This window comes from Erithacus rubecula (assembly GCF_903797595.1).
Source record: "Erithacus rubecula genome assembly, contig: SUPER_Z_unloc_1, whole genome shotgun sequence".
Taxonomy (NCBI): Eukaryota; Metazoa; Chordata; class Aves; order Passeriformes; family Muscicapidae; genus Erithacus; species Erithacus rubecula.
In genome coordinates this window covers 5,499,791-5,507,650 of record NW_027635590.1, presented here as the reverse complement: position 1 = coordinate 5,507,650, position 7,860 = coordinate 5,499,791, and the positions used below count along the sequence as shown (strand labels likewise).

The window sequence follows — 7,860 nt, the reverse complement described above, 5'->3', positions numbered from 1 at the left end:
CCAAAGCGTTTGCCGTCTCTGTGGTTGCTGCCCTCGAGAACAGACTGCAGGACTTAACTGTCCTTCAGCCTTCCCAAGTCTTCTCTGTTGCAGCTCTGCTTTCAAGGCACAACTACAGCACTTGGTCCTTGAGCTTTTCCCAGTCATCTCTCCTGCAGGCCATCCCAACTCCAAACAGTGATGTAGATCAGACACCCCCCCAGGATGCCCAAGCTGGCCTGGGTGAAGGAGGAGGAGGAGGCTGCAGCCACCTCAGCACAGCAGCCTGAACACCTGGAGCAGCTCCAGCTGCTGCAGGAGGGTGAGTGCCAGAGTTGGGCCACAGGGCTGGTGCATCCCAGGACTGTCCCTGCCTGGGAATGCAGGGCTGGGCTCTGCTCTCCGGCCTCTCCTGCAGCCCCTCAGCCCTGGTTGCGCTCGCTCTGTGCCAGGTGCAGCCATGGAAGGGACACAAGAGCAGCACCCTGCCCGTGGCCGCTTCCGCAGAGCAGCGCAGGTACTGCAGCCATCCCCACCTGGGCTGGGCCTGCTGCCACTGCTTAGCCCAGCACCACGCTTGGAGCACTCCACGGATTCTCCCTCTTTTCCTGCCCTTCTCTGTGGATGATACAATCGTGCCTGAAAAAGGCCCTTGGGATTTTGTGCCCTGAGACAATGGAACCTTTTATGTGAGATGCTCCCCCTCCCTGCCAAAACCCCTGTTATCATTTATGATTTATATTGGTTTTTAACTTCACTAGATGATTGGTCTTTTTCTTGCCTAGAATCTTAAAGCAATTGGATAATTTCTCAACTCATAATTTTACTGTTAATAATTTCAATCCCTTTGAAACCTGTAAAGACCACTTGCTATGCTATGTAAATGGATTTGCTAGTGGAAGCCCTGTGAAGAAATAAACTGCTTTTGGAATCTCTACAGCAAGTCTCGAAGTCTGTGTCTCTTGCTAGCTTGTAGCTGTCACTCTGCCTCTGGAGCTCTCGGAGCTATGTGGTCTCCTGTAGCAGCTGAGAGCTAGAACCACGCTAGCCCTGGCAGCTACACCTCTCCTGCAGGTGATCTGTGAATTCATCTTGCGCGTTTGATGGGAAGAGACCACTGGTGTGGGCACTAGGCCTTCAGAAAACTTGCACCTCTGCAGTGCTGAGACCAGTGCTGCCATGCCTATTTGCTTGTGGAGAAGGATGTCTCCAATCCAGAGCAAGTAAGCAGCCTGTGGCCAGGGCTTGATCACCCCAGGAACTATGTGGTGCCTCAGGCCAGCTCTGCTGGGTTCCCTCAGCCTCAGGCCCAGCCCAACGTGGTGGGAAAGGCAACACTTCTCAGGGGAAGCTGGGGAAGTTGCTGCTCAGGCAGGTCTCCAGATCTCCCCGTGCCTTCTGCAGGTGCCAGCCATGGTGAAGGTACCATCCACAAGTGTCTCACAGCCAGTGCTGGGCACAGGCTGGACAGGACCCTGCTGGAGCTCACCAAGGAATACCCCTATGATGTGCTCATGACTCTCTTGCACTGGGACCATCAGGTAACAGGTATCTTGGTGTCCTGGTTTGAAAGGACAGGTGTCTGCCAGTAAGAGCAGAAGTTTCTCTTTGAAATAGAGACTTGGGTTCTACTCCCCCCCAAGTATTATAATTGTTTGAATCAAGGACTCTGAGGCAGACATAAGGGAGTGGGAATAACAGCTCTTTTACTGATATATCTAACTGTACAAGCAGAAAACAACAGCAGTTGTTAAAATTGCTAACAGAACAGAATAGATAACTTGGTGTCAGTCCCTTTAAATGCAAGCACACTGTCTTGGTGCTTAGTCCCAAGCCCGGAGCTGCTGAGGGCAGGCGGGAGCGCAGGCGGGAGGAGCGGCAGCGGCCACACCGGTCTCGGGTGGGAACGGGCTGGAGCGATGGCTCCTCGCTCACCGTGTGTGTCCGGGGGATCAGCTGTGTCCGCAGAGGCAGGAGGCTGGAACGGGGCAGATGCAGGGCAGGTGATCACAGAGGGTCTGGCTCTCCTGTGCTCCGCTGCGTGGGCTGAAGATCAGGCGTCCTCCTCTCCACTCGCCGGAAACACCAGTCCGTTCCCCCCCGATGGAAGCCTCGGAGGCCCCTCCGGGAGCCGTTCCCACCTACCCCTTTTGTCTAGAGTCATCAGAGATCCTGGGTATAACCTGGCCAGCTCCATTGGCATGATAATGAGAAAAATTTTTTCAATTGACACAGAAATAGAAAAACGCTCAACCCCCAACACTTGGGCAGCCCCACCTGCCTTGAGGGCTTAGGGTTCATCCCTCTTACCCTGCAGAGCCTGTCCCTGCTGAGTGCCACACAGGCACACAGCTCCAGGCCCCTGCGGCCCCTCCGTTTGCAGTGCTGCCATGCCAGCCCCAGAGCGTGCTGCCGCACTCCCTCCCTCACAGGGCTGCACCCCCACGGGCTGGCTGGGCGCTGCTGGCCAGGGCCAGTGGGCAGAGGCAGGGCTGACGGCCAGCATGGGCCCCTGCAGCAGCCAAGGCCACGGTGCTGTGGCCGAGGCCCCCCTGACACAGAGCTCTGACCCCACAGAGCTGCTGTGGCCATGTGGGGGAGTGATCCTGATCTCCACTGGCACTGTGGAGCCAGTGCTGCAGATCCTCATCAGTGTGCTGAGTGCCTTGCCAGTGGACACCTCTGTGTACACTTCCGATGGGGACAACACAGGAGTCATTGCTCTGGCTAGGAGTTCCTGCAACTGACCTCTGCTTGCTCCTGGGCCACCTCTCGAGCAGCCAGCTCTCTGTTCTCCCCACAACTGCATCTCCCTGCCTCCGGCACTGCACTGAAATCTGGGGCACCAGGCCACCTGCTCCCACAGTGTCTCCCCTGGCCTCTCCCTTACATGCTCAGGCCGTGCATGTGGATGTCTTGGCACCTGCTCTTGTCTCTGTGTGCTTTATTTTTCATAGGCAACCATGACACTGTGGAATGTCTTCAACTGGACATGGTGTCCACCTGTAGTGTCGGAGTCCTCTCACTCTCTCCTCCTTCCTCTGCTCTTCCAAGCTTACATCAGCACACTCCATACACCAGAGGAGGTTGATAGCTTTTGGAAGGGATGCCAGAAGCAATTCGGCCTTGCCACCAACCCCCAAAGGTGTTCCATCCCAGTCCTGCCAGTCTCCCCATCCTTCCCATGCTCTCAAGGCAGGAGTCAGGGCTGCCAGAGTGACCTGAGCTTTGCTCTGTACACAGGTTGGCAATGCAGACCCTGAAGGTGCTGCTCTGCCGAGTTCTGTGTGAGCCTGTGGTGTTGGCTGTGGAGTGAAAGGGTGGCTGGCACACGCTGCTCTGTGCTGACACCCACCACTATGCAGTGGGTCTGCTGACCAAGTGAGACCCCCTTCTCACACTGCCGCTGCCATTTGTGCCCAGGGTGCCCCACACAGTTCCCATGGCCATGGGTGAGAGGGCCTTGTCACAAACAGAATGAAGAGCAGACTGGAAAAGGCTGGGAGAGGAGGGTGCCCGGGAGCAGCTGCCTCCCAAAGGGCCCACGGGGGGCTGGGGAACAGACCAGGCCTCTGGGAGTCAGCCCTGCGAGAGCTTTGCCCACCCGACTCAGGGGCAATGGTGTCTTTTCCGCCAACCAGGAAGATGCGCAATGTCTCCACGATCTCCTGTTGCAGCAGCGTATCCTGCCTCTTGGAGCTACTCAGGTGAGGCATTTGAGACTGGGAACTGCCTGCCATGGCATTCATTGTGGAGGTGAGCCGCATGGCCAGTGCTGCCCCGGTGAGCTGACTCCCACCTCTCTGCCCTCTCATGGCCACAGCTGCCTGCAACAGCGCAGCCCTGTGCAGTTCTGAGCTCCTGCCAGCCAGGCACCCCGGTCACTGCTTTGTGCCTTCCAGCTCCTGGAATTCATGGACTTCAGTGAATGGGGTGACAGCATTCTGGAGATCATGGCAAAGCACGTGCAGAGCGAGTCCAGGGAGATGCAGTGCCTGGCTCTCAGAGGCCTCGTGGTGCTCAGCAGGGACCCCATGATGGTGAGGAGGAGGCAGCGGCTGAAGCTGTGCTGGCAGCGTGGCACTGGGGAAAGCAACCCCATGAGGTTAGCTGGGCTTTGGGAGCCATGGCAGCGCTCTCAGCTCTCCCACATTACTGTCCAGCTGCCCCAGTGCTCCAGGACAGAGCTGCGGGCCCTGAGCTCCATGGCAGCAGCAGCAGCATGGGGTTGCCCAACCTTGTGTTCCATGCAGGACAAAGGAATGCAGGGCCCGACTGAAAGCCTTGCACACCTGCTGTGGGATGCAGATGAAGTCATTGTTGAGACGAGCGCCGTCGTGCTCCGCGCTCTGCTGCTGCACAGTGACCTCGCCATACCCGGCCCCATTGCCCTGCGGCTGGCTGCGGCGCTCTGGCCAACTCTTGGACAACGTAAAGTTCTGTGTCCCCAGCCATGCCACTGGGTGCTGCCCCCAAATGTGGTGTGCCATGGATTTCTGGGACTGTGCAGAGAGGGACCTGGAACAGCTGATGTGGAGGGCTTTTCCTTTCTTTCCAACAGGACAACCATCATGTGCAGCTGATCTCTGTTAAAAATAGGGCCAGGAGACAGATCTCGTTTTTAAAGGCCTTCATTAGAACAGCTTTTTTAAAACAGCTGTGGAAGGGAAACTCGAGGGGCTGTGCACGCTGCTGCTCCTGCTGGATACACCCGAGGAGGTGGTGCAAGCCAAATCTGCTGCTGGTGCTGCAGAGTCAGGAGTTTCATCCTCATAGAGGTTCCCAGGAACTCAGACTGGCTCGTTGTTAGAGGGGAGGTTGTGGTAATAAGTCACAGTTCATGTCACGGTGAGAGGACAGAGCAGCTTCGGATGATGATTTTGCCTTTCCTGACCGGCGAACCCTACTTTTAGTCTTGGATGTTGTTTGGGCTTGTTGTCTCAGGGGTTTCAGTTTCTAAAAAGAGTCCCAGCATTCCCTTACGTTTCACTTTATTAGCATACGTCCTACTGATGTCATTTCCTCTTTTTTACTACTGGTGCTATTTTGGGGGAGCAGTGACAGAACAACCTGTTGGATGAGGGGAAAGGAACATGAGGCAAGACAATTGGGGTGAAACAAGGTGCAGGTAAGAACTTTTAACGTTAACATTACCAGTAACTGGGAACATTTATAGGAACACACAACTTAGGGGTTTTTTTCCGTTACAGTCCCCCCTTCTCTTTTTGATCAAGCTTAGCCCTCATCAGTTTGAAAGTTTCTTGGGAGTAGAATTTTCTTAGTTTGCTGTTGATTAAAGATTTATTTTGCCAGATTCATGTTCTGATTCTTGGCTTTCTATCATCATTATTTTAGCATCTTGTGCCCAGGTGACTGGTCCGTAGATTTTGATAATTCACTCAGGTGTCCAAACTTCCACTTTCCACTTTTGGCTGCTTCCTATGTCAATTACACTTCTTTTTTGTTGGTTTTTTTTGGTTATTTCTTTTTAAATCATCGTATAAGAGAATTCCTAGTTTTGCTCTCTGATAGGCCTCCGGTCTCCCCTCCCAGTTGGAAACCGCGCCTCCCTCCCCTTGGTTCTGACCAGGCATGTCTGTGGCGAGAATCGGCTGCTGGTCCCACCCTTCTTGTTTCGCCTCGGCGCCATATTGTGGTGCATAAGGGGGTGGTCTTGTTTCTGTTTGATCTTTACCTTTATTATCAGCGGCATTACTAAAAAATGGGGAACTATCGCGTTGGGGAAGTGGGTTTGGGTTAGTTTGTGGATCGGGGGTCAGGGCTGGATATAGGGATCGCGATGGCGAAAGGTTGTTAGTATCAAACAACATATCAGAACTTGCAAAACTGTGACTAACAGCTGTTTGGGTAGCGGCACCCACATCCAGTTTCGGAATGACTCTGAGACACTGCTGGGCTGCCTTCAACGTTTCCTGCTCTTCAAGGGCCTTTTTTAATGCATACATAACTTTGCCCCAGCTTTTGAGAGGTTTACTAGAGCCGGATGCAATAACATGATTGGCAAGAGCACTTGTGCACCTCCCCCAACAGTCAGCATGTAAAATATCAATGGAATGATCAATAACGTGTAACTTTAGCAACTGCGTAATAGCAGTATTAAAATCACTGAACTTACAAGAAATACTCCACTGCTTGTGGACCTCAGCAATTACCTTCCCGAGTGCTTCCATCTCAGTGGTACTGGGAGCTTTCTCTCCCCACTGAAGTCGGTCCTGCTGCTTCGGTCGTCTCCTCCGCCAGCGTATCTCCTGTCGCCCGCCGCTCAAACCCGTGTATCGGGGAGCAGACCGGGTTTCGGCACCACTATGTTGCCTGCTATTGAGGCCAGTGCGACCTGGTTGGGAGCGAGACCACGGCGGCACCCACAGCCTTGCCGGACAGATCACGCATCACACCAGTACGGTGAATGGTGAAGTGCGTTTATTCTCCGTGTGCGCGTCTTAAGTAACCTCTGCGTGCCCGCGTTACTTCCTTTTATGGTTCTGTAACTTGGCAACGCTATGGAGAGGGAGGGGCCCTGCCTCCTCGTACAACCCGAGATCTTCCGAGCAGTTGTGGCTAACTGCACCACCCCTAGTTGAATTTGTAGATCTGTCCCTAATAAGTTCCTTTCTAAGTGGGGGAGGTAAATTAAGTCCACCAAACACTGCCTGAAATTTCCTTTTATTTCAACCCTTTCAATTATGGCGGCTTTGAAAGGCTTTCCTTCTGCCCGTATTACCTCTTGGGTTTTATTACTTATATTAACTTCTGCTGGGAGCTCTTTCAGGCTAGATTGGTTGGCTCCTGTATCAACTAAAAATTCAAGTTCTAAATTTTGGGGACCAACATCAAAATTTACCAAGGGCTGTTCATGATGGTTCATGGGGTCCTCTAATGGGTAGAACCCCTAACACCCCTAATCATCATGCCTTAAGATTTTTTTCTAGGGTGTCTTGTTCTCTGGCAATGGCTTTATTTAGTGAAAGTTTTTGGCAATTTTTTTTACTTCCCCACAATAGTAGCACCTTCTTTCATTTTGGAACCCTCCGAATTTTCTGATGTTACTTTTATTTTCATGCATTTCAGGATTGTCACTGGATCCCCCTAACAAAGGTTTGGGTTCTTCCACGTTGGATTTAAATGGCCTTCCCAGCTGATCCTTTTGTCCCTACACATTCTCTGGCTACCACCACCATAACTTGCTTTTGCCCTTGCTTTTTCCTCCTCTTTCCTCAAGTACACTCTTAAGGCCTCTTTGAGCAAGTTATTAATTCCCTTTTCTTGTGAATCCCCAATTTTTTCCAATTTTCTTCTAATATTGGGCCAAGCTTTGGTAACAAAGTGTACTTTAAATAATACTTGGCCTTCAGGGCTATCCTGGTCTATATTCGAGTAAAGTTGAAAATTCCTTCTTAGTCGATTAAGCCAGGCTGCTAGAGTCTCATCCTTTTCCTGTACCCCATCAAAAGCTAGTTTGGTGTTACTACTGCGGGGAGCAGACTCTGTTATTACTCTAATTATTAAAGATCTGTAATCACTCATATTTCTCCACCCTTCTTCCTGATTGGGATCCCACCCAGGATCTGCTTGGAGTAATTTATGGTCACTGGGTGGTCCTTGTTTGTTTTCTCTCTCCCATATACATAAGCCTGCCCTGCTGCCCATATCATATGGACTTCTTCTGGGCCAAATAGTATGTTAATGATTGAGTCCATCTCTTCCTAGGTGTAGATATCGGGCCCCAAGAATTGATGCACCTGATTTGAGATGCCCACCAGATCCTCTACTAAATTCCCCATTTCCTTTTTGAACCCCCGAACTTCGGATGCTGTTAATGGGGCATTTACAAACCCTACTTCACCAGCTATTATACCCATT

The 7,860-nt window shown here is 52.2% G+C and overlaps 1 long non-coding RNA gene across 1 annotated transcript; it reads left to right on the top strand.

The window, feature by feature from the left end:
• The first annotated feature begins 233 nt into the window (after positions 1–233).
• On the top strand, positions 234–1,082 carry LOC306814668. The gene is made up of 3 exons (XR_013777223.1): positions 234–301; positions 432–496; positions 1,054–1,082. It is a non-coding gene; the product is annotated as an uncharacterized lncRNA (long non-coding RNA).
• Positions 1,083–7,860: the final 6,778 nt, after the last annotated feature.